We start from the raw sequence: 24643 nt of genomic DNA on the forward strand, positions 1-24643 counted from the left end.
TGCAGGACCACAGGCTGGCAGAGCTGTCTGGACAGCAGTCTGTGGGGGGAGCCCAATGGTCAGGCCCTGGGTGAGCCTGGGGGAAGGGGAAGAGGAAGCAGAGGGACAGATCTCATCTGTTACTTAGCAGAAGCATGAAGCCACCTGGGGTCAGGACACAGCAGCCTTATAAAGTCTGTCCCTGGGCAGACTGCCTCATACATTTCACAGGTTAAACCATTGAAACTTGGGGGCTTCCACATGCCTGGCCTATAATGTGGAGACCATTCATCATGTGTTAAGGCCAGGTTAATCTGCTAAATAAAAAACACTTGGGTTGGGGGAGGGATGAGTGGGAGTTCGGGGTTAGCAGATGTAAGCTATTATGTATAGAATGGATAAACCACAAGGTCCTACTGCATAGCACAGGGAACTATATTCAATATCCTGTAATAAACCATAATGGAAAAGAATACGAGAAAGAATGTATATATATGTATAAGTGAATCATTTTGCTGTACAGCAGAAATTAACACAACATTGTAAATTAACTATACTTCAATAAAAATTAAACACCTGGGATTTGTCTATCATTACCAACAGCTCAAATTACAGGCAAAGAAAAGTCTCCAATCCCCTTTATTCTTCCCTTTTCACCCTGGAAAGTTCTGTGGTCTCTATTCCTGTTCTCCTCAGCCTGCACTCCCACCCCCACTGCTGGCTGCTGTCCTTTCTCTGCCTTTGTTTTATAGCAGTGAATGGTAATGACCCTCAAAAGCTCAGGGGACATTCTTCCATTGTTAGAGAATCCAGCTACGCCACTCAGGCTGCCCCAACTCAAGACTGTATTCTTCTAGCCATGAGTCACTGCTGCCATCTTGTTCCTGTGCTTCCTGCGAGGAGATAAGAGGAGGAAAAAGAAAGGGGGGGCACCCGGCCGGCTCATGGAGCACCTGCAGGCCTGGGTGGGCTCCGGCCATAAAAGTCTGCAGAAGATGAAAAAGGCAGGAAGGGGAACTGGGCTGTTGCCCTGAGCAGGGGCAAAAGCCATGCCTCTATGGGGGCAGGGGTCACGTTGGGCCGCACAGTCCTCTAGGTAGGGGGCCTAGGGCAGTACCGTTAACACAAACGGCTCTGGGCTCCAAAAGGCCTGGCTTTGAAGTCCAGACCTACTGCTTCTAGCATCCTGGACAGGTTCCCCAGCCTCCTGGAGCCTTCCTTTCCTCATCTGTACAACATGGAGCCCGGTCCCCTTCATAGGATCATGGTGAAGGCTGAAGGACATGACCTATGCAAACCACCTAGAACACGGCCTGGCATAAAATAGGAACTGGGCATTTAGTAGGTTTCCTCTTTCTCTCTCAGATCTCCCTTCTCTCCTTCCTCCTCCTAATGGGAGAGCAATCATCCCTAAGCAAGAGTACCATCCTCAGAAAGGTTCAGCAGTGCCCAGCCATCTCACAAACGCTGGCTGCCACGCACACAAAGGGACTGTTTTTGCTTACAAACGGAAACAACTGGGGGAAGGTCGGGGAACAATGAACCTTGCCCTACACCAAGGGGGACCTCAGCCCTCTCATTTGTTTGATCTCGACTCTGTTTGGCAATGGTTAATCCTCACATCTCGGATTCGTGGCAGGAATTTGAATCCCCATTTAAAGGCAGCTCTTATCATTCAGCTCCGTAATCATCATTCAATATTTATTATGTTCAGGGCCTTCTTCCAGACATTACATATTTCCTTCAGTCTGGAAAGTGGAAGGCTGAGAGGGGCTGCTGAGAGATCCGTAAAGTCCCCAGGGACACACAGGGCTTGGGAGCAAGTCCTTGTTCACCCAATCCCAGCAGTGTAGGCCCAGGAAAGGATTGGTGACATTGGAGCAAGAGGACTTTTAGGTTACGTGAAAGGAATCTATTTCATTTCCAACAAGTAATAAACTCACAGAATTCATTACCCAAGAGGGAGCTGAGTGTAAGCATAGAAAGTACATCAAATGAAGTTTCAGGCAAATTCATGGTTGGCTGATCTCTGTGTGGGGTGTCCCCTGACCCTGCGACCTTGCCACCAGGAAGGACATCCAGCATTTGGCAGGACTTAAAGAAGGAGAACTCTGTCCCCTTGGGCCTTAGGTTCTGGTCCGTGCAGCACTTCCTATGCCCATGAGATTGTCCTCAATTTCTTAGATTTGTGATTTTTCAGTGTCATTCATCTGAACTGGGGGAGAAAGGGGGTAACAATCCTGGAGAGAGGGGACTTTCAACAGTGGCATAAGAATCTCCCAGGCAGCATACCTTACTGTGATTTCTTTTCTTGTCTAAAATTCCAAAGGCCTACACCCTTTTAAGACTGCAGCAATTTCATAAGAGCATGGAGCGTTTGCGCTGGAAGTGAGTTGCTGGACCGTTCCACTTACTGCCGTTTCTGCCCTGAACAGTTCTGTGCAAGAGCAATGAGATTCAGAAATAGAAACAGTGACGATGCTAGAAATGCAGTTGCTGAGCTGTGTATCTTCGAGGCAAAAATGTCTATATACCTGAGGACTGAACGTTTACTTATTTATGCAACAAATATTTTGAGCACTGACACTGAGCCATGTGCTCTGAATACAAAGATGAATAAGACATAAAAATATCTGTCTTCTGAGAGGTTAGCCAGTGGGGAAAACAGGCAAACAGCTCTCATATTGTGGGTGTTATGGGAACAGGAAGAACAGGGGGTCCATCCATCTCTATCTGCAGGAGTCAGGATTCGAAGGACTGCCAGGGGTTCCCTGCTGAATGTGAGAAGGGGAAGGGTGATTCATGCAGACAGGAGAGTGCGGAACATTTGAAATGCTCAAAGTCACTACAGGTGGAGCTCAGGCCACCTGAGACAAATGGGAAGGAGGTGATTCTGGAAAGAAGACACTGAGGGTGGTGGTCCAGGCTAAGGAGCGGGGCGCTGATTTTCGAAGGGAAGCTGGGAAGTGTATAATCAGATTCTAACCGTAGGGAGATCATGGGATGACCTAGATGAGGATGAAGCTAGAAACAAGTTCGGGAGTAAGGTGATTTGCAGGAGAGCAATGACTGGGGACCAAAACAAAGCCCTGAGGCTGGGCCAAAGGTAAGATCAACGGGCATAAGGGGGAGGGAGAGAAAGGGGGCGTTTCGGAACGACTTCATGATTTCTTTGAGTGGATGGAGGTATCATTGAATGGTAACTGAATGCTAAGGGAAGAATGTGACGGAGAAGATAACGATTAAGTTTGATATGCTGCACTTGCTTTCTGTATGAGGCAGTCAAACTGAGATACCCGTCAGCTGGTGCATAAAGAGATCCAAGTCCCAGAGAGAGATGTGGTCTAGAGATCTCTGGTCCCAGGGGCATCAGCAGGTGGAGATGAAAGTTTGCCAAGGGAGAGTCCAAACGTGGACAGAAGAGTGAACTGAGGGTGCTGCGCCAGAGAACGCTGAGGGCAGAGGAAAGTGAGCTCTCCAAGGAGAGCAAGCAAAGAGGTGGGAAGAGACAGGACTTCTCAGAAAACAAAGGAAGGGTGATGTTTGAAGAAAGGGGAAGTGTTTGACAGTGTCAAACGATGCAGAGGTCAAGGAATATAAGGACTGAAGAGAAGCCATTAGACATGGCAATAAGGACCTGGGTCCTTATTGCTGACCAGGTGGAAGAAGATTCTGTGGGACATGAGAGGAGAAGCCAGAAGGCAGTGGGTCAAGGAGTGAATGAAAGGCAGGAAGTGGTGACAGCAGGTAGACTATTCCACCCAGAAACTCAGCTAGGAAGGGAAGGAGAGAGCTTGGAGGATGAACCAAGCAGGAAAGTTCAGTAGAGGAGACTTGAACATAATCAGAAACAGACTGTTAAGGAGATTTAAGAGAGAGAGAGAGAAAACTGATGGAGCAAGCATGCGGAAGATGCTCAGAGTGGAGCTCAGCTGTCATGTGTCAATTTTCCCTCCCTGTTCCATTTCTTCTCTGCAACCCTATGACATCCATTTGGACCACTCATCCGTCTTCAGACACTGCTTTGCATTATGGTTATTTGAGTGTATATCTTATCTTCTGTAATTAATTTTGTATCTCTTTCAGGGCAGGAACTCTGTCTTAAACATTTTTGTTATAATCCATGGAGCTTTTATTTTTTTTTTAATAGAACTGAGTTTCATAGTATTTTTAAAATTAAGGCATAACTTACATACAGTAAATTACTGGACACAAAGATAGTACAGCTTGATGGATTCTTACATACGTATAAACCCATGAAACCACTATTCCAACATACAAATATTTTCAGCACACTTGAAGGCTCTCGTGGTCCCACCCAGACAGTATCCTACATCGAAGTAACCATCATTCTGACCTCTACTGCTATATAGTTTTGCCTGTTCTTGGTCCTCTTATAAATAGGATCACTTGGTGTATGTTCTTTGTTATCTAATTTCTTTCTCTCAATAATATGTCTTTTGTTGTGTGCAATGGTTTAAGTTCTTTTTTTTAATCTGTGAAGTAGTCCATTGTGTAAATATATACCACAGTTTTTCTATCTGTTGATAGATGCTAGGGCTTCTCCCAGTTTGGGGCTATTAGAAATAGTGCTGCCATGAACATTCTTGGCTACATACATTGGGGTCATAGCACTCATTCTGCTGGGTGTATGTCCAAGAATGGTACTGAAGGGTAATAGGTTGATATTTGTTCAGCTTTAGTAGATGCTGCCAAAGTGTTTGTGCCAATTTATATTCCCTTGCAGTGTATCAGTGCTCTGGCCCTATAGCATTTTTAAATAAAATGCAATTCAATGAGGAATGCTTAAAACATTGAAAAGAACAAGCACTTTTAAGAACCATCAACACTTCAGAAGTATCTATTGATATGTTAACAATTACTGTGTAAATAACAGATCACTTCCCTACCCACTAAGACTTCTATCATAGAACCCCTGGTTGGTCTAGTTTGAATTGAGGTAAGTTCTCGAGTATAAAATAAGTGCATTTCTATATAATTAATTTCTATAATGTACTATTGTCACTAATTTTAAAAAAGCTTTCTTGCCTCACATTCAGATCCATGAGATTTTATTTTAATACTCCATTATGGATCTGATTTTTCTGGGAGCTGGCAGAACCGCTTTATCCTAACATGACGTATGCGTCCTGGATGTCTCAAGAGTCAGCGTTAATTCAATTATTTAGTCATTGTTCACTCTGTAAATATATATTGAGCAGCTACTCTGTGCTAGGCACCGTACTAGTCACTGGGGGCTGTGGGGGCGGGGGATATAAAGAATCCTCTGTTATGGATTCTGCCCTCAAAGAACTTGGTCTAGAAGAAGGCTTGGATACAAAGAACTTAATGCAGAGGAGAAAGTTAGCAAGCCTCATTACTTCATCAAAAGCTTTTCTACGAGAGCAGAGCCGTACCAACTTCAGTGTAAGTTTAGCATAAGAAACTGTCATTTGATAGGTCAGTTATCTGAGTGGAGACAGCAAGTCCCCTGAGGGCAGATCTTTGTTTTCAAGTCACTTGAGTGTTCCCTCAATGTAAGTTTCATAGGCGCCCATTATCTAGAGGGGAAAAAGAAATGACAAGAACCTTATTGGGTTTGACAAAGCCTGCTCTTTTAAAAACCCCTAGGGAGAAACTTCCTTGCTTGAAGTCAAGGAACCTCTGGGAACCTATTAGTCGTAGACCCTGACATGCTTATAATCTCCAGTTATTGAGATGGTTCCAAATGGTGTTAGCTGGCAGTAAAGGGCCCAAGGATCCCCAAGAGTAACTCATTTAACTCAACGCTAGGCCTAGATGGTTACCACAGGAGTGCTGATTCTGGCACAGTGAGCAACCAAGGACAGAAGCTTTGCTCTCTGGACCCACTGTGCCAGCACAAAGGACCGACTTTGGAAATAGCAGCTGAGTATGCGAGTGTGATCTTGGAATCCAAGTTAGAGCATCCTTAGCTGAACATCATTTGGGAGAGAGTGGGAAGTGAACATTTAAAAGCTGAATTCCTATTCACACTTCAAGCTGCTGAAGAGCTTCATACCAATTATAGGCTTAGCAGATACCACTGGTTACTGTGGCAGAGTTTTCATCCCATATTCCCTCCAGACCCCTTTACTATTTCTTGAGCACATGGGCTTCTGAGGCCTTCCTACAGGAAAACTGTCAGAGAAAAATGACTGCTACGTATATGCTGCCTCTAACAATATGTATTCTGGGATTTTTTTGTACCATCCTCCTAGAAATACTTTTACTTCTCTCCTGTGTTTAAACTTCTGCTCCTGTTATATTTTTCCCTTTCTCAGGTAAGGTTGCAAGGGAAATACATTTTTTGAGACATTGCATGTCTGAAGATGTCTTTATTCTATCTTTGTACTTTTTGGATAATTTGGCTGGGTATAGAACTCCAGTTTGGAGAGCATTTCCTTTCAGAATTTTGAATGCATTGCCTCATCTTCTTTCTGTTTCCAGTGATGCTATTGTGAAGTCCAAAGCCATTCTAACTTCTGATTCTTTGTATGTGACTTTTTTCTTTCTCTAGAATCTCGTAGACTCTATTTCCTCCAATTTTTTGAAAATGTCCAGTGAGGTACCTTAATATGGATCTATTATTATCCAACGTGTTGGGTATTTGATGCATTGTTTTAAGCGGGAAACTTTTGTCTTTTTTTAATCTCTGGGAAATCTGGGGGAGTCATTTCATTTGTGAATATCATCTTTCCGTTTTCTGTTTTTTCTTGTTCTCTCTCTAGAACTCCTATTATTTATGTATTGGACTTCTTGTACTAGTCTTCTAATTTTGCTTTCTTTTCTTTCCAATTTTTAAAAATCCCTTTGATTTTTTACTCTACTTTCTGAGAGACTAACTATTGAGTTTTTAATTTCTGCTGTTTTTAATTTCCAAGAATTCCTTTTTGGCCTCTGAATGTTCCTTTTTTGTTTCACCCTGTTCTTTTTTCTTGGATGCAATATGTTCTCTTATCTCTGTAAAGATGTAATTTATATACACTTTAATTCTCCTCTCCTTACATGTTCTCAGTTCCCCCCCCCACTACTTTTTTTTTAAAGTCTTTATTGAGTTTGCTGCAATATTGCTTCCGTTTTATGTTTTGGTTTTTTTGGTCCCGAGGCATGTGGGATATTGGTTCCCTGACCAGGGATCAAACCCTCACCCCCTGCATTGGAAGGTGAAGTCTTAACCACTGGACCACTAGGGAAATCCCCAACCATACACTACTTTTATTTTTAATTGTTGTTTGTCTTGGTGTTTATTGTCCACATTATTAGCTCTCCTCAGACAGTAGTATTGGGATATCTGTTCATGATTAAGAGAGTGGAACTATTAATCTGATTGGAAGTTTTTAAGTTAATTGAAAACTCTGGGCAAGTGGGTGAAGCTTTGGACTTTGTGCTGCAATGTAGGATTGTTGGAGAACCTACTGTGTCAGTATTCCTAGTCTGTCCCTTGTAGGTTACACAGATTCCCTAAGCACTCTAAGTGTTTAAAAGAGTGCCTGACACATAGCAAGCAAGTACTCAATACTTGTTATTATTCTGAAAGCTACTGTTATTGTTATTGTAGAAAATACGTTTACAGAGAAGCAAATATATACATAATTCAACTAATCAAAAGCCAATACCCTTGCTTGGATCTTCGTAGAGATTCACAAAGGTGCAATCACTCTCAGAGAGTTGGACACAAACTTTAAATGGTGCTCTGATGCTTCATGGTTGGGTGGATGATAGACAAGGTGAGTGGAAGGAAGATGTTTGGGGCCAACCTAGGAGAGGTGGAGAGGCAGCTGACTGAGAAGGAGGAAGTGGTTAGAAGGGATGCCAAGTGGTCATGGTGGCTTCCAGAGAATGCTAGTGGTTTCCTCATTTAAGCTGGTATCTAAACAGTCGCTATCTTTGCAGTTCTAGTGGAATGGGTTTTGGCACACCTGGGGGCAGATTTATTAATTAGCTCCATGTCTCCTTGGGTGGCCATCAATTTTATGGGTGATAGCACCAGAGGACCAGCTCTGCCAGGGGAGAGAAGGAATATTCCATTAATCTGCCTATGGGTTATTAAGCCACTCTTTCTTCCTGTCACCGACAGATTGTGAATAACACTGTGTTCTCTCTCACCCTCCTCCTCTGCCTCCTCTTCTCTTTCCACAGCCTGGGGAGCACAGTGAATCTAGAAAAGCCTCGCTGTTCTCAACCCGGGTGGGTCCTGGCCTGTCTGGCCCTTGGTAAGGGGAAGGGCCCCCTTTTTCCTCCTTCCTACACCTGTTGGTCCCCAGCCACCTGGAAGTCCCCTCCAGAAACCTGACTTGCAGCTTCCGCAGTGCCGGACCACTGGCCAGAGTGGTGGATTCCTCCCGGGAGTTGGTGTAGCCTTTGGCAGGGGATCAGCTCCTCGGGTCGTTGATTTCAACTGCTCAGCATCTTGTCTCAGCTCTTCTTGTGCGTCTGCCTCTCTCAATTCAATTCTAATAACTTTATTGGCACAAAGATGCGGAGAAAGGATTGCCAAAGTCAATAATCAAGTTTCTGCAACGGAGATAATTTTTTTGGGGGGGTGGTTGTTTCATGCAGATAAGAATTGTGTGGGCTCATATTGGGTTTTATCTTTGGATTATTCTCTCGTAAGACAGCACATATTAGGAGGTCTGAGTCAGATCATTTCTCTCAGTTATACAGCCTCATTATTCTCTACTTCTTGGTTTATGCTTGTTTGTTTGCCTGTCTCTTTTTAACACAATTATTTTAATGACAAAAAATCAGGTAAGCGAATTTTTATTGATCACCGACTATGTCCTAGGCACTGTGATGGGGTATTTAAAAACATACACTATATTTTATCGAGAGTAGGAAAAAGCTGGGTCAGGCTATAAAGAAATGATGAAATGTGATTGTCCATCTATCCAAGGCAATTAATAATATAATTCCTATCAGAGAGGAAAGAGAGCTGAATGGTTAAGTGTGTGTGTTCTCAGCTCTTCCCCCTCTTTATGTGACTTTGGGCAAACTTCCTTGTGCCTCAGTTTCTTCACCTAAAAAAAGGGAATAATAATATCAATAGCAATACCTCTTAGGGTTGTTGTGAGAATCATGTAAGATTGAACATAAAGCACTTAGAAAAAGCCCTGGAAATCAGTAAGCACTTAATAAATGTTAGCTATTTTTATTACTGTGATTTACAGAGACCTTAACGGTTTTCTTATCCAAGCTCCTCCTCTTCCCAGTGAGTATCTAGGGGGCCAGCGAGACTGACTTGCCCAAAGTCATAGTTTGGTCTCTTTAACTGCAGACAACGATGCTAATGACCTCGACACCATGCTGCCCCTTGGTCAATGGTGTGAATTTTGATTCTAGAAACTCAAGCAAAATTTCGGTGGGGGATTCCTCTCCAGCCCACCATACCATGAATAACCACTCACAGAGTATGCTGGGACTTCCACTGTCTCCGACTCACTTGATTTCTTGGAGTGGAATTACACAGACATGACCAGCATCCGACTGAATGATGGTACCTCTGGTTCATACGGTGTCAGGATGGTACAGTGGTTAAGAGCCACAGTCTGGTGCCAGACAGACTTGATTCAAACCTTGGCTCTTCCCTTTATACATGCTCTGTGATCTCAGACCAGTTACTTAACAGCTCTAAGCCTCAAGTTACTCACAAGTAAACATGCATAGTAATGACACTACCCCTCACTGCATCGTCATAAGGATGAAACACAGTAGCATATAAAGAGCTCAGCCTGGTGACTGGCACAGAGTAATTCTGAATACGTGGAAATTAATATGGTTTTTATACTAGTTTTTGGTACTTTCTTTTACCCATCCTCATTTTATCCTCAAGACATTCCTCTAAGAGAGGAAACAGAGATTCTTTTATTCCCACCACCTATTCATAAAGGTTAACTTAGCATCACAGCTGGCAGTGGGACCTGAACACACAAAGGCTTCAGTGACCCTAAAACAGTGCTCCTTCTCCTATACTTACACCTCAGGACTAAGAAAACCTGAAAATGTCCTCGAAATCGAGAGGGGAGGGGAAATAAAGAAGAAAAACTGGGAAAGTTAATAGGGTCATCACAAATTGAAAGTTGGAGTGATGTTTTTGTTAGATACATTAAATCAAAATGCACACAAATGAAGCAGAGATGGAAAAAAGAAAGTTCCATGTAGGCCCAGAAGGACCAAACAACAACAACAATGTGAAGCACGCTATCTATAGAGAAGGACAGACAAACCAATAATCAGAAGCTCCTTTGTAAGTTAAGGCCAGGAGAATGGTGTAGGGAACTGAACACTTTCAGCTTATCCCAGATCTGGTGCAAAAACAAGACAGGGAGAGGGAAGGGAAGAGGGCCATGGAGTGAAGGATCAGATCATTGTCTGCAAAGACTGTGCATTGTCACAAAAATGGTTCTGAAGATGAACGTGGTTGCTAAGATCATAAACTTTGCATTCATGTAACCACAAGCTAGGAAGTCAGTGCATTCTGGGATTGTTCGTTAAGTCAGGATGCAATCGGATGAGAGGAGGGAAAGGTGCCCATTTGCTATAGATCCTTCTTTTCCCTCTCTTCCCAAGGTGCTGCGAATCGGGAGGTCCTGCACAGTCCTCTGTCTACTTGCATTGGGAGAGGCAGGGGAGAGTCCATGCACTGACTGCCTACTCTATGGAGACAGGAGCCAGGTCTGTCCACCTGGGACCTCAGCACGTTGGACAGTTTGCCACCTTCTGTAACTCTTTGTTGATGGATCCCTTGGGAAACGCTACTGGGCATTTTGCTATCCAGTGGTAAAGGGACCGCTGCCAGGGCAGTATGGCATGACAAGGAAAGAATGCTGTGAAAATCTGAGAAACAAGAAGGGAATCTGGGCCTTTTACACTGAAAGAAAGTAATGATGGGAAAGAGTATAAGGTGAAGAGAGAGAGATGGGTACTACGGTGAGGGAACAGGAGCTGGCATTCCTGTCTTGAAGGGTCTGAGGGACTTGGAGCAGATTCACAGAGGGGACCAATCATGGCCTGGGATAGTCCCAGGGGTGGGTGCCCGCCTGGGACAAGCAGAGGAGGGAGCAACTGGAAGACTGTCCTGGTCTTTTGGCTACATTGGCGTGTCCTGACCTCACCTACTGGGAGTAGTGCTTGTCGATGGGTTAGGGGTATTTCAGTTGGTGCCTCTTTTCAAATCAGCTGCTGAAAAAAGGTACAGGGTTCATCCATGAGCTTGAGGATGACATTTGCTTATGGAGAAGGAATCTTCTGCTCCCTGAAACCACCAAGCCTACTTTCAGGCCTGTCCTCATGGGGTGCAGTTTTGAATTCAGTAAATTAAATTGGGAAGTAAGAGCCATCACGCTGTTTGGATTTATTGCCATCTGAGTTTTTAAGCCAACATTTGTAAAGTGCTGTGTAATTTAAAACAATCTCATACATTATCCACTTGGTTCTTGAAATAACTCTGCTAGTTCCATTTTATAGAGGTAAAATCAAGGTCTTAAAGATTCAAATAAGGTCACGCAGCTAACAAATGTCCATCAGACTTCCTGACTTTGCTGTTTTGTTTTGCTTATTTCCTCACACATAATTTTTTTTTCACTATACCAATCAAGGTTATCATGAGGCTATAACTTAGAGTTCATGAATGAGTGACAGGGCATCAGGGAATCTCCTAAAATTATTTGCAGGATTTGCATAAGAGGGCATATTTGCTCTTTTTTCTGGGGAGGCGAGGTCACGGTTTGAGCAGATTCATGAAAGTTTTCATGATACACGAAACATTACACAGCACATCATAAAAAGAAAAATTGTATTGCTGAACACTTCTTTTGCATCCAACACGTACCCCCATCCACTCCAGTGCAAACTTAGTCCAAACTAAGCCCTTTATAATTATTCCAACATTTGGAATTGGGCTACATAAAACATTCAGATCAATTGAATCTTCATTTTTATTGGAATGTTTTGGCTCTGTGTAGACACAGCCTAACTCTCTCTTGTCCTAACTGTTCCCTGTGTCTCTTCCTCCCATTGACCACCCAGCCTGGGGAGGGGAGAAGGTAGACAGGCAAGAAATGATGTTTCTGTTCCTCTTTAGAATGCTAGCCTCCAGCCCAGCCTCTTTAACAGACATTCTTGGTTTCCCACCCAGAATCCCAGTTTGTCTGTTTTTCCTCAGGGTGGTCATGGACTTTCCTGAACTTGGCCCTATTCCCAGGCCTAGCACATCAATCTTGATAATCTCACCAATCATGGTAATTTTATTCCCCTTGCTAGGAACTGGCTTAAGAAGGAACATGTGGGACTTCCCTGATGGTTGAGTGGTAAAGAATCTGCCTTCCAATGCAGGGGACGTGGGTTCGATCCCTGGTCAGGGAACTAAGGTCCCACATGCTGGGGTTGGGGGGCGGGGCAACTAAGCCCTCGCACCACAACTACTGAGTTCACACACCTCAACTAAGAGAGACTGCGTGCTGCAAACTACAGAGCCCACGCGCCCTAGAGCCTGCGTGCCACAACTAGAGAAGAGAAAACCCGCATGCCACAACTAGAGAGAAGCCTGCAAGCTGCAACGAAAGATCCCGCAAGCCTCAAAGAAGATCCTGCATGCCACAACTAAGACCCGACATAGCCATAAATAAATAAATAAATAGACAGATAGATAGATAGATAAATAAATAGATAAATCTTAAAAAAAAAAAGGAGGAACATGTAACTCAATTCTGGTTAACAAGATTGGAGGGTAACTCTTCTGGGGAAGATTTTTAGCCTTTTAAAGAACTACAAAGAGTATAGAGGTCTCTTTTCTACCTCTGAACATGGTTGCACACAGATCTGATCCTTGGAGCTGTAGCAGCCATCTTGTGGCCACGAGGGAAAATGGCCAACAAGGTGAAGATGGCTGAGCAGAAAGTACAGAAAAACCCTAGGTCTTTGATGAGGTTGTTGAAATATTGAATTAACCAAGGAGCTGCCCTCCTTTTAAATCCTGTGTTATATGAGATAGCAAATGCCCTCATTGTTTAAGCCATTTTGAATTGAGTTGGCAGTGACTTGCTGGCAAAAGCATCCTAATTAACATGAGTCCCTTGCCATGGAACTCCTTCTATGGAATGTCTTAAAGTAAGATCATTTGCTATTTTTGAGTTAGACCCGGCTTATAGAGAATAAAGAGCCAGTGTAACTGGATGAATGACCAAAATAGGAGAGGTTGGGTAAGATCTCATGAATTAACCTATATGACCCCAAATTCCAAATTTTAGAAGAGACTTTTGAGATAATTTAGGTGATTTTTAAAATTCTGACCAATGGACCCCTACCGTTATGCAGGGATGCTTTAGAAACCTACAAATGTTTTATTCAAATTCATTTAGAATTGTGTTCTACAATTTAAAATTCCTCAATTAAAAAATCACAGTTAAATATTTTTTTTTTAAGTTTTTGTTTTTTTTTTTTACGTGCTTTTTTTTTGAATTTTTTTCATTTTTGGCTACGCTGGGTCTTGTTTTCTGTGCGTGGGCTTTCTCTAGTTGCGGCGACCGGGGGCCACTCTTCATCGAGGTGCGCGGGCCTCTCACTGTCGCGGCCTCTCTTGCTGCGGAGCACAAGCTCCAGATGCGCAGGCTCAGTAGTTGTGGCTCACGGGCCTAGTTGCTCCGCGGCATGTGGGATCTTCCCAGACCAGGGCTCGAACCCGTGTCCCCTGCATTGGCAGGCAGACTCTCAACCACTGCGCCACCAGGGAAGCCCCACAGTTAAATATTTCACACACCAAATGCTTATTACTGGAGACAACCCAGGCATTAAATTGTGTTTCTGTGTATACAGTTCCTAACATAAATATTTTGTAAATGTTCATTTATTCAGAATGTGCAGCTCTGTACTGGTTCTTTTTATATTATTATTATTTAAATGCAGGCCTTCCTATGTCTGTTTACATAAAATTATACACATGAGTATCAAATATACCATGCATGGGCCCTGTGAAATTAAGTGTCAGGTGAAATATACCTTTGCTCAGCCCCTGTGTGATCATGGTATAAGTTTTTAAAAACTAATTAGGCACGTGTTGTGGTGCAAAGATTGTGTCACTTTACATATAGTTTTAGCACCTATTATAAAATGTGAATGCCTCTCTCTTCCTTTTAAAGATAATAAGCTCACCTTGGCAAGGTAAAGCTTCTGGGTTAATCCTAGAAAATTGGTCAGCAAAGACATTATACCTAAAATACATATTCAGTGTTCCAAGCAAAATAAATTTGTCTATCTTAAAATTTTGAGTAAATATCTGACAGAGATAAGCACGGGAAAAGCTGAGACATCACTGGACATAAGTGCTCACGGCTGTTATTACGATGTATCCAGCACTGTTCTAAGGTCTCACCTGTATTGACCGATTTAAACCACCCACGAACCTTGTAAGGTTGGTACAATTATTGTGCCCCATTTTACAGATGAAGAATCAAGACAGAGGCACTCAGCCAGCAAGTGGTAGTCCAGGATTTGAACCCACAAAGTTTGCCTCCAGAATCTGGACTCTCATTCACTACATCGTATTTTCCTCCATACAATGAAGATTTACTTGGTTGAAAAAGCTGTTCGCTGACTCCCTCCCTCCAGATTGGATGTTTGCCAGTTAAGGAATGAGAGCAGATCTTACCTGCTGTTATTGACTCCACTTTGAAGGGAAATTCTCCTCATAGCCTTCTTTCAAACTTTTGGACCTGAAATTGTAGGGTGAAAAACTGATATATTTGCAACCACTTATTTGTGTGAATTAAGATTTTCTCAATACTATGAAACTAAAACAAATTTTTAAAATACATTGAATGAGAATTATTTACAAATTGCTAAGATGTGGAAGCAACCTAAGCGTCCATCAACAGATGAATGGATAAAGAGGATGTGGTATACACACACACACACACACACACACACACACACACACACAAAATGGAATACTACTCAGCCATTAAAAAAATGGCTGAGCAGTATTTTGCCATTTGCAACAGCATGGATGGATTTGGAGGGTATTATGCTAGGTGAAATAAGTCAGACAGGGAAAGACAAATACTGTAAGACATCACTTATATGTGGAATCTAAAAAATACAACAAACTAAATATAACAAAAAAGAAGCTGACTCACAGTTATAGCGAAGAAACTAGTAGTTACCAGTGGGGAGAGGGAAGGGGAGAGAGGTAGGGGACTAAGAGGTACAAACGATTATATATAAAATAAATAAGCTACAAAGATATAATGTACAACACAGGGAATATAGCCAATATTTTATAATAACTATAAATGGAGTATAACCTTTAAAAATTGTGAATCACTATATTGTACACCTGTAACTTATATAATATTGTACAGCAACTATACATCAATTAAAAAATACATTGATGAGGCTGTATAAGATTATAACTGTCATTGGTTTCCCTTGTTTTCAAATTTTATATACTCATTGGAACCTTTTTTTTCTTATAGATTAACGTGGTGACAAGTAATTGTTACAAAACTCAACTTATAAAGTGAATTTATGGCAATGTCCACCTCTGTCCTATTTGATAGATGTGGACCTGTCCTTCCTGTTTTGGGCAATGAACTCTGGAAGGTTCTGCGGCTGGTAGAGAGCAAATATTAGAAAAGCACTTAGGAGCAAGGAATAAAAACTCAGTGGCTTAAACAAAGAGGGGTTTGTTTCTCTCACATAACAAGAAGTCAGGAGGTAGGTGGTGCTGGTAATGGTCTGGTAGTTCAACAATATCAGGGCCAATATCTCTGTGATTCTCTTGGCCTTTCCCTCGTGGGCACAGGAAGACTGGTGTAGGTGTAGCCAACACATTCACCCTCTAGACAGGAAAAGAAGCAAGGACAGCACCTGCCTCCTCTTTCCCTTCCATCAGGAAAGCAAAATGTTTATAGAAAATTCCTGCAGCTTCTGCTAACATCGCACAAGCCAAATCTGTCACCTGGTCACTTCCAGTGCAGGGAGGCTAGAAAAGCTTCCCCGGGCTTTAAAAACAAGGTGGGCAAGAGAAATGAGGCTGGGAATGGATGCTGAGTCAACCACAGAAGCTGCCGCAAAGAAAAACGAAGACTTTCCAGGTTACCTTGGGCAAATGGTCCTTTAGGGAACCAAACGATGTTGGCTTTGAGGGATTTAATAAGTAGGACATATGTACACCCATTTTAAACCCTTTGATTAACTGCTTATTATGCATCTAACACTGTACTGGGTGCTGGGGAGTCTCAGAGGTTTGACTGTAGAGGCTTCTCCCAGCTGAAGGAGGAGATGAGCTTGCTAACCAATTTTCCACTGTGCTAAGGAATCATGGGAAATTCTCAATCTCCATTTTTGTATAAACAATAGGGTTAGATCTCTAAGAACACTTCAAACTCTACAGTTCTCTGATTTTGCATTAAAAAATCATTTAAGATGTTCTCTGTCCCTGCTTCAATGTCACTATCAGTGTTACTGTCAGCAGCATGTAATGACCCATATTTTTCTAGAAGCTTACGTGTCATGGCATTAATTTGATATGATGGGAGCAACCAGAATGTTACATGGGAATTATATTTTAATGGGAAGTGTGCTACAAGCTTCAGAAGCAAGGACAGATGGTAGAAACTTGGAAAAGAAAGGAAAAAGTCAACATTAACAGAAATTAAGGATTTAGACTACGAAGCTAGTATCAATAAGCAATTTATAAAGATGAATTTTTGTCCTTCTAAGATTCTATCACTCGTTAGATCCCCTTTCAGGAACAAGTGGCATACCTGTTTCTGAAGGTGGCTGCTCTTCATACGACCTCAGGTACTTACCCTGAGAGACCATGTAGACACAGTCCTTCACACATTCAATAAACCTGCAATGAGCGCCTATTATGTTCCAAGCACTGTAGTAGGTCCTTGGGACATAAACACAAAATAAGTCTTGGTCCCTTACCTTAGGATGCTTATGTCTACTGGAAGAAAAATGGATACTTTGACTAAAAGTTGAAATTCACTGCGACAAGCTGCCATAATAGAACTGTGCAGGGGAAACCCTGCAGAGATCCAGGTCAATCCCACGTGATGTAGGCATGGGGCAGGGAGGGGTAGGGTGGTGGAGGAATGGGAAGAGTCTTCACAGGCAGAGGAGAGGTAACTTTTGAGCGGTAGGACAAGTGCAAAGACATGGAAATGTGTTTGGAAAATTACACGTCATTTCATGCATCTCCTAGAATACACTGTACATGGGGAAGGGTGAATGAAGCATTTGGAGCATTTAGCTCATTTTGAAAGTGTTTTGGGTACCTTATACACAAAAGGATAGGCTAGTAAATTAAGGGATAGCTTTGCTGGATATTAGTTTTTCTTGATTTCTTTTTGCAACCAGCTTTAATTTCTACTATCTGTTTATTACAGGGGCTGAAGCCTGGGAACTACCCATCCCAGCCTCCTTTACCTCCAGGGTTTTGAACACCATTAACAGTCAGCCAGTGAGATGCACTTGCTCACATTTGGGGATGGAAAGGAGCTGTGTTATTCTGTCTCTGGCAGTGGCTTGTGTGTGTTTGGGCCTTGGCAGAAACAAGGATTTACAAAGTTCTCAAAACATCCCTGTCGACTACCCCCTTCACTACCGTAGGACGGCTGTGATCATCAGTGGCAGCTTCCTGCAGTTTCCTGACCCAGATGTCAACAACAACTTTCTAATTTGTAGGACCACGGCTGCCACGGTGAACCTAAAAGCTAGCAGTAGCTCCCCCTACTCTCATTTTTGCAACAGTTGTGTAAGCATCCAATCCCCTCTATTAAATATCGCTGCTTGAAATACCAAGAGCAGTTTCTCTTTTCCTGACTGAATGTTGACTGGTGCCATATAAATATAAATGAAGGTAAGGGACAAAACCATCCTTAGTGGCAGGCAATATAATTGCTTATGTAGAAAATCTACAGTTAAATTTTAGAACTGAAAAAAATGTTCATCAAGGTTGCTGGATATTAATATAAAAAAAATCAATGCACACATCACAAACCTGGATGTCATCCTTGATTCTTTCCTCTCTGTACCTCCCACATCTAACCAATCACCAAATCTTGTTGATTATACCTACTCAATATTTCTAAGATGTACCAACACCCCCCTGCCACCACCCTCAACCAGACCACCAACATTTTCTCCTAGATTACTTAGTCCATCTGGGATGCTATTTAAGGAATACCATAGACTGGGCAGCTCATATACAACAGACATTTTTTTCTCCCTCTTCTGAAAGCTGGGAAGTTTAAGATCAAGGTGCTGGCAGACTCTGTGTCTGCTGAGAGTCTGTTTCCTGGTTCATAGATGGCTGCCTTTTCACTGTGTCCTGACACAGCCAAAGGGACTAGGGAGCTCCCTGGGGTCTCTTTTATAAGGGCATTAATTCTATTCATGAGGGCACCACCCTCATGATCTAATCATCTCCCCAGAACCCCACCTCCAGTTACCCTCACACTGAGGGTTAGGTTTCAACATGAATTCTGGGGGGACACAAACTTTCAGTCTATAGCAATCACCATAACAGCCTCCTAACTGGTCTTCTGGATGCAGTTTTATCTTCTTGCATTCCTCACAGCATAGCTGGAATGGTCTTTCTAAAACACGAACTCAATCCAGGCATTCTCCTGCTTCAAAGTCTCCTCATTACTCTTAGGAACAATTCCAAACTCCTAAACATGGTTTACAAAGTCCTTCACAATCTGCCCCCATCTGCCTCTCTAGTTTTATTTCTTTCTACACCACACTTCTCTCGAGAGCTCCTACCATACTGTAATTCTTTCACATTCTCAAATAAACCTTTTCATAAGCAGTTGTCTCCATCTGGGACATGGCATCCTTCTCCGTAGCCTCACCCCACCCCCTCCTTGCCCCTTTAGCTCCTAAACAACCTTCAAGCTTGGGATTGGACCTCATTTCCTCTGACTCGATAAACTAGGCCAAGAGTCCTGCCAAGTGCTCTCATAACTCCCTGGACCCCCAGCCCCATCATGGCGCATACCATACTTTATTATTGTTGCTTGTTTAATTGTTCTCCTTCAGCCAACTGTAACCTCCACAAAGGCTGGGAGTGTGTGCATCACTGTATTTCTGGTGCTGACACATAGAAGGTGCCTATTAAATATAGGCTGAAAATAAACCCCTATTCTAGGTCCTTTTCAGAGGTTGGATTAAAGGATGAGGGGGTTTGGGGAAAAGGGTGAAGACCACCAAGCCTCTACTGATGGGTTATGGTCCTGCACAAACCACCACAGAGGACCACAGTGAAGTTCATTTGTATCTCCAGAATGAGATGAAGCACTTGCCTTGGGGGCACAACTTAGGGAGGTACCAAAAAGCTCAGGAATTGAGATACAGAATACTTTACTGAATGTGATAACCATAGCAGAGCTGGAGGCATAAGGAAAGACCAGGAAAAATACTGAGCCTGTCTATATTCAAAATTTGCCTATTTTGTATATTTTGTTCTTCAAGTTTTTGCATTTTGCTTTTAAAATACTGCATTAAAATACTATTTATTCTACTGATTACTGAGTGTTTTGGCATGCTCTTAAATTTTGTACCTCAAGTAAGTTCATCACTCACCTAACCGTAGTCCCAGCTCTAAAGTATCTGTAGGGTGTTTTACCAGACTCTCATGGGGAGGCTTTTTCTGTCTCCTTGTTCAATATAATGTTTGCTGTAGGTTTTCTTTTTTATATATACCCTTTATAAATTATAAGAGCTTCCCTCTTATTCCTAGCTTACCAAATATATTTATTAGGAATGGTCATTGAGGTTAATAAGTACTTTTTAAGTATCTATCAAGATGATTATTCATGTCTCTCCTTTAAGAATGTAGTGAATTCAACAGCCAAGACATGAAAACAACCAAAATGTCCATCAACAGATGAATGGATAAAGAAGATGTGATATATATATACTATGGAATATTACTCAGCCATAAAAAAGAATGAAATAAAGCCATTTGCAGCAACACGGATGCAACTAGAGGTTATCGTACCAAGTGAAGTCAGAAAGACAAATACCATATACCAATACCAAATACCACTTATATGTGGAATCTAAAATATGACACAAATGAACCTATCTACAAAACAGAAACAGACTCATAGACATAGAGAACAGACTTGTGGCTGTCACGGGGGAGGAGTGTGGGGGAGGGATGAAGTGGGAAGTTGGGGTTAGCAGACGTAAGCTATCATATATAGAATGCATAAACAACAAGGTCCTACTGTATAGCACAGGGAACTATAGAAAGAATATAAAAAAAGAATGTGTATTATATATATAACTGAATCACTTTGCTGTACAGCAGAAATTAACACAACATTGTAAATCAACTATACTTCAATTAAAAAAATAATAGAGAATGTAGTGAATTACATGGATAACAAGTTATATTTTTCCCAATTATTTTAATCATAAATAAACCATATGCATATCTATGGATCAATTATCTTCTGTCATTTGAATTATAACCTTAGGTCAAATACCCTATTAATAGTCTCATAAATTAGTGTGTTGCCATTTTATTTTCAGCTTTTTCATTTTAAACTTTTCCCAAATGCAGCACATGTGTTTAAAAAATGCTATTATCAATAGCAGCAGTCTTCCTTCACTAGTGGTCTGGGGGAATTTAACAGGTTTTCATTTCCTCGTGTATCTTGTTTTCTGTCACATTTTGTGCTTGAGGGAGGGCCTGGCAGTACTGACAGTACAATAATCGTTAAACCTGAAATTTTCACTACCTTTTATGAGAAATAAGAGAAAATCTCCACACATGGCAGAATTCTGTCAGGGAAATTTACTGCCATAGAATCCTCTAACACGTCTGAATGCTGCAGAACAATAAAGTTGGAGCTTAGGTAGCCAACTCTTTTATGTCTTCTCTTCATATCTTGGCTGGGAATATAAAGTAAAAAATTATTTCATGTCTGACTCACCAAGGGTCGTTCAGCCTCTTCTTTCTTTTCTAGGAGAATCTGTTGACTGTTGATTAATTGGATAAGTCAATGTGAAGCCCTGCATCACAAGGTGCGAGATGGAACAGCTGCACGGGGTAAAGCCAAGGAAGTAAATAAGATTGTCCAGGAGAATTGTGGACAGTGGTTGTGGACAGTGGTTGAGGAAGTGGGCTAGACTCGAGCGTAAGCTTCAGGAGAGCAGGGGCCTCGTCTGTCTCCATGGCTGCATCTGCTGCATGTAGCACACGAGTACTCAGTAAATACCTAGCAATGGATAAAAGAATGAACCACTAAATCCTGCCAGACTCCACCGTCAAGGACTAAGCTAAGAGAAGGAACATGAGAAGGGATCAAAATATCCAGCAACATAGCGTCATGAATGCCAAAGAATGTTTTAAGTGGAGGGAATAGACATTGTGTTAAATATTGCCAAGAAGTTGTAGCAATTACAAAATGGTTGATTAGAAGTAAAAAAAGAAAAATACCACAGCAATGACTTAAAAAAATAATGGTTTTGGGACTTCCCAGGCGGTCCAGCAGTTAAGACTCCACGCTTCAAATGCAGGGGGTGCGGGTTTGATCCCTAGTCATGGAACTAAGATCCCACATGTTACACAGTGTGGAAAAAAAAAAATGCTTTTGATGTTGTTGTTTGTTTGGTGCAAGACAGGAAGTTCAGGAGGTAGTCTAAGATGGGGCAGTGGCTCAACAATGCCAGAGACCCAGCTCCTTTCTCTCTGCCCTTCACAGTATGCTGGACTTCCTTCTTGTGTCACAAGATGGCTGCTGCACCTCCAGGTGTGTCCACATCTGCAGCAAGAGGAGGCATGGGCAAAAGGGTAAGGAGCAGGCCAGCTGAGTCCGTCCATTTTTCTCAGGAACACCAAAACTTTCCCCGAAGAAGCTTTTACTTTCCTTCCTTTGTTGAGATCTCGGTCACATACTCACTTCTTGATCAATTCCTGACCAAAAGTCTTGAGATTGTGTTACCCAGCTATGGCTCGCCGCCTGACACGCATAGAAGCCAATACTACAGCAGCAGCTTTTGAAAAAAGAAAGAGCTCTATCACGAGATCGGGAGACAAGGAGACAGGAGGCAAGACTCTCAAACCTGTCTCTATGATCCAGGGTTCGGCGTGATTTTTAAGGGGTTAGGAGACTTTCAAATTTGGAAGCTGATTGGCTAGTCTTGAATTAGTCCATGAGCTACTCATGCTGCTGAAAGCCAGATTTTCCTCACTGAAGAACTTCTGGCTTGTTAAAGGGCTCTGGCGGAAACATCTCTAGTCTTTGAGTTCCGTAGACTGAAGAGTCTTGGTTCCGGGTCATCCTGGAGACAGAAGTTCCCACCTTGCCCATGCGCAGTGCTGCCTCTGTGAAACAACTCCAGGTTTGCTTAATCAACAACCTATTTAAGGAGGCAAAACCAGTTTAAGCTGGTCAGTTTTACGTGTTTTAATCAGATTCGTTCCCTGCAGCTGAGGAAGGGCCTCTCCCTGCAGTCAAGTGGTCTCCAATGGTGACTCAAAAAAATGGGACTCTGTTGGAGGGAAGAAGGGCAAATGCGTGTTGGGTAAACAATGGGTGTTGTCTGTTGCAAATGTTACGTTTTTAAAGGACCCAAGCAGGATCGGCAGCATAATTTGCGGGTTCAGTGCAAAATGAGAATTTAAGATTCCCTATTCAAAATTTATTAAGAATTTCAAAACCACAGCAGTGAAGCATTAAAGCAAGCACGGAGGCCCTTCTGAGTGTGGAACCCTTCTGAGTGTGAGGCGCTGTGCAAATGCATTTATACCATGTCCATGAAGTCAGCCTCAGATCCAAAGCTGCCCATTGAGCTGGGCAGTTGGGAGGTCATTGGTCGATTCAGGTGACTTGGGGAGGAGAGAAGGGGAAGAGAATGCAGTAGGCAGAGGATTGAATGGGAGGTGAGAAAGTGGAGATGGCACCAACATTTCTTGTAGAAAATAGACATGATGTAGTGGGAGAAAGCTGGCTAAATAGGGAAAGAAAGTAGAGAGTGGGCAGAGGCTGCATGTCCCCAGCAAACCACTGCCCGGGCATTTTCTTTTTCCTTTTTTTTAAATAAACTTTTTTTAAAATTTTATTTATTTGTTTTTATTTTTTGGCTACGTTGGGTCTTCGTTGCTACACGTGGGCTTTCTCTAGTTGTGGTGAGCCGGGTCTACTCTTCGTTGCAGTGCGTGGGCTTCTCACTGTGGTGGCTTCTCTTGTTGCGGAGCGAGGCTCTAGGTGCACGGGCTTCAGTAGTTGTGGCACGCGGGCTCTAGAGTGCAGGCTCAGTAGCTGTGGCGCACGGGCTTAGTTGCTCCATGGCATGTGGGATCTTCCTGGACCAGGGCTCAAACCCGTGTCCCCTGCATTGGCAGGTGGATTCTTAACCACTGCGCCACCAGGGAGTCCCTGCCCAGGCATTATTTTCTCTCTCTCTCTCTCTCTCTCTCCCCCCCAGGCCAGTGTGTGTTGGAAACTGGGTGTGACTTTCACGTAGGGCAGATAGAGAGGGGCTGGGGCTGAGAGCTCCACTCACCTTTATCAAGGCCCATGCCACCAAACCAGGAGACATTGGATGCAAAGGAGAGAGCCCTGGGTCAGAAAAGCTAGGTTCAAATCCCAGTTCTGCTAGGGACTAGCAAAACTGAGTCCCCGTCCCTTAATTAGCTCAGCAGAGGATAGCAAAACGTGTCCTGTGTTTTGTATGAGGTTGACTTGCTACAAAGGGAAAGCAGGGTTGTTGCCCTTTGAGCAGGCACCCTCCATACAAAGCCTGGGCATCCCCTTCCTGCCTATTCCTCCACATTATTGACCCCAGCCCCTCAATACTTGTTATAAGAAGGTGTGTCAATTTTAAGAGATTAATTATATAATGATACTGTAAATACAAGTGGTGGGTGAGATGGGGTGGGGGATTGTGTTGGGGGAGGGGAAGGAAGAGGTAGACCGGTTGGTTTATGTAAACCCACTCTGTTCTCTCCCACGTCCCACCTTTGCCATGCATTGGCGACTTAGGCTCTGGGTTTATGCCACTTGGTGATGTAATCAGTGCTTCAGTGATGTCACCCCCATCAATGCCAGGAGACATAAATTTCATTTCCCAGATGATGCAGCAGACAGCTTCTGGGCAAACAGTGACTCTAGCAATAAATATTGGCAGAGAAGAGAGACTTTTAATGGAAAATCTTTGTGAACCTAGAGTAGCCAGGCTGTAAATCCCAAAACAAAGAGGGATTTAATACTTTAGAAGACAGAGTCATCAGAAGCAAAATAAATAATTCCAAAGCCCATTGGAAGCAATCAACTATTTAAATCTAAGTATTAAATAAAACCACAGCTAACTCAGGTTAAATATATATATATATATATATATATATATATATATATGAAAATGAGACAGAAACCCCCAGTCTAGAAAGAAAAACGCCTTGCCTAGGCTCTGAGCTGTGTGGCCAGGAGGAGGGGCATGTCCTCCCCCAAGGAGGGAGAAAGCAGAGCCAGTCAGGAGATGGTGAGCAGAGCCCCTCCTCTGGGGCCAGGAAGAAGGATGGGGCCAGGAGAGCCACAACTTTGGATCACACCAGATGGAATCTATCTGATGGTTACAAAAACTGAAAGTATGAAGGGAGGATAGCAAAACAAAACAAAAAAGG

At 42.7% G+C, this 24643-nt stretch overlaps 1 long non-coding RNA gene across 1 annotated transcript; it reads right to left on the reverse strand.

Moving 5' to 3' along the window:
• Positions 1-7686: 7686 nt before the first annotated feature.
• On the reverse strand, positions 7687-24058 carry LOC114486011 (uncharacterized). Its single transcript, XR_003679255.1, has 5 exons — positions 23982-24058; positions 20952-21236; positions 14642-14705; positions 8290-9017; positions 7687-7757 (listed from the first exon to the last, which is right to left on the reverse strand). It is a non-coding gene; the product is annotated as an uncharacterized lncRNA (long non-coding RNA).
• Between the last annotated feature and the right edge of the window lie 585 nt (positions 24059-24643).

The sequence above is a fragment of the Physeter macrocephalus genome, chromosome 4, assembly GCF_002837175.3.
Source record: "Physeter macrocephalus isolate SW-GA chromosome 4, ASM283717v5, whole genome shotgun sequence".
NCBI lineage: Eukaryota > Metazoa > Chordata > Mammalia > Artiodactyla > Physeteridae > Physeter > Physeter macrocephalus.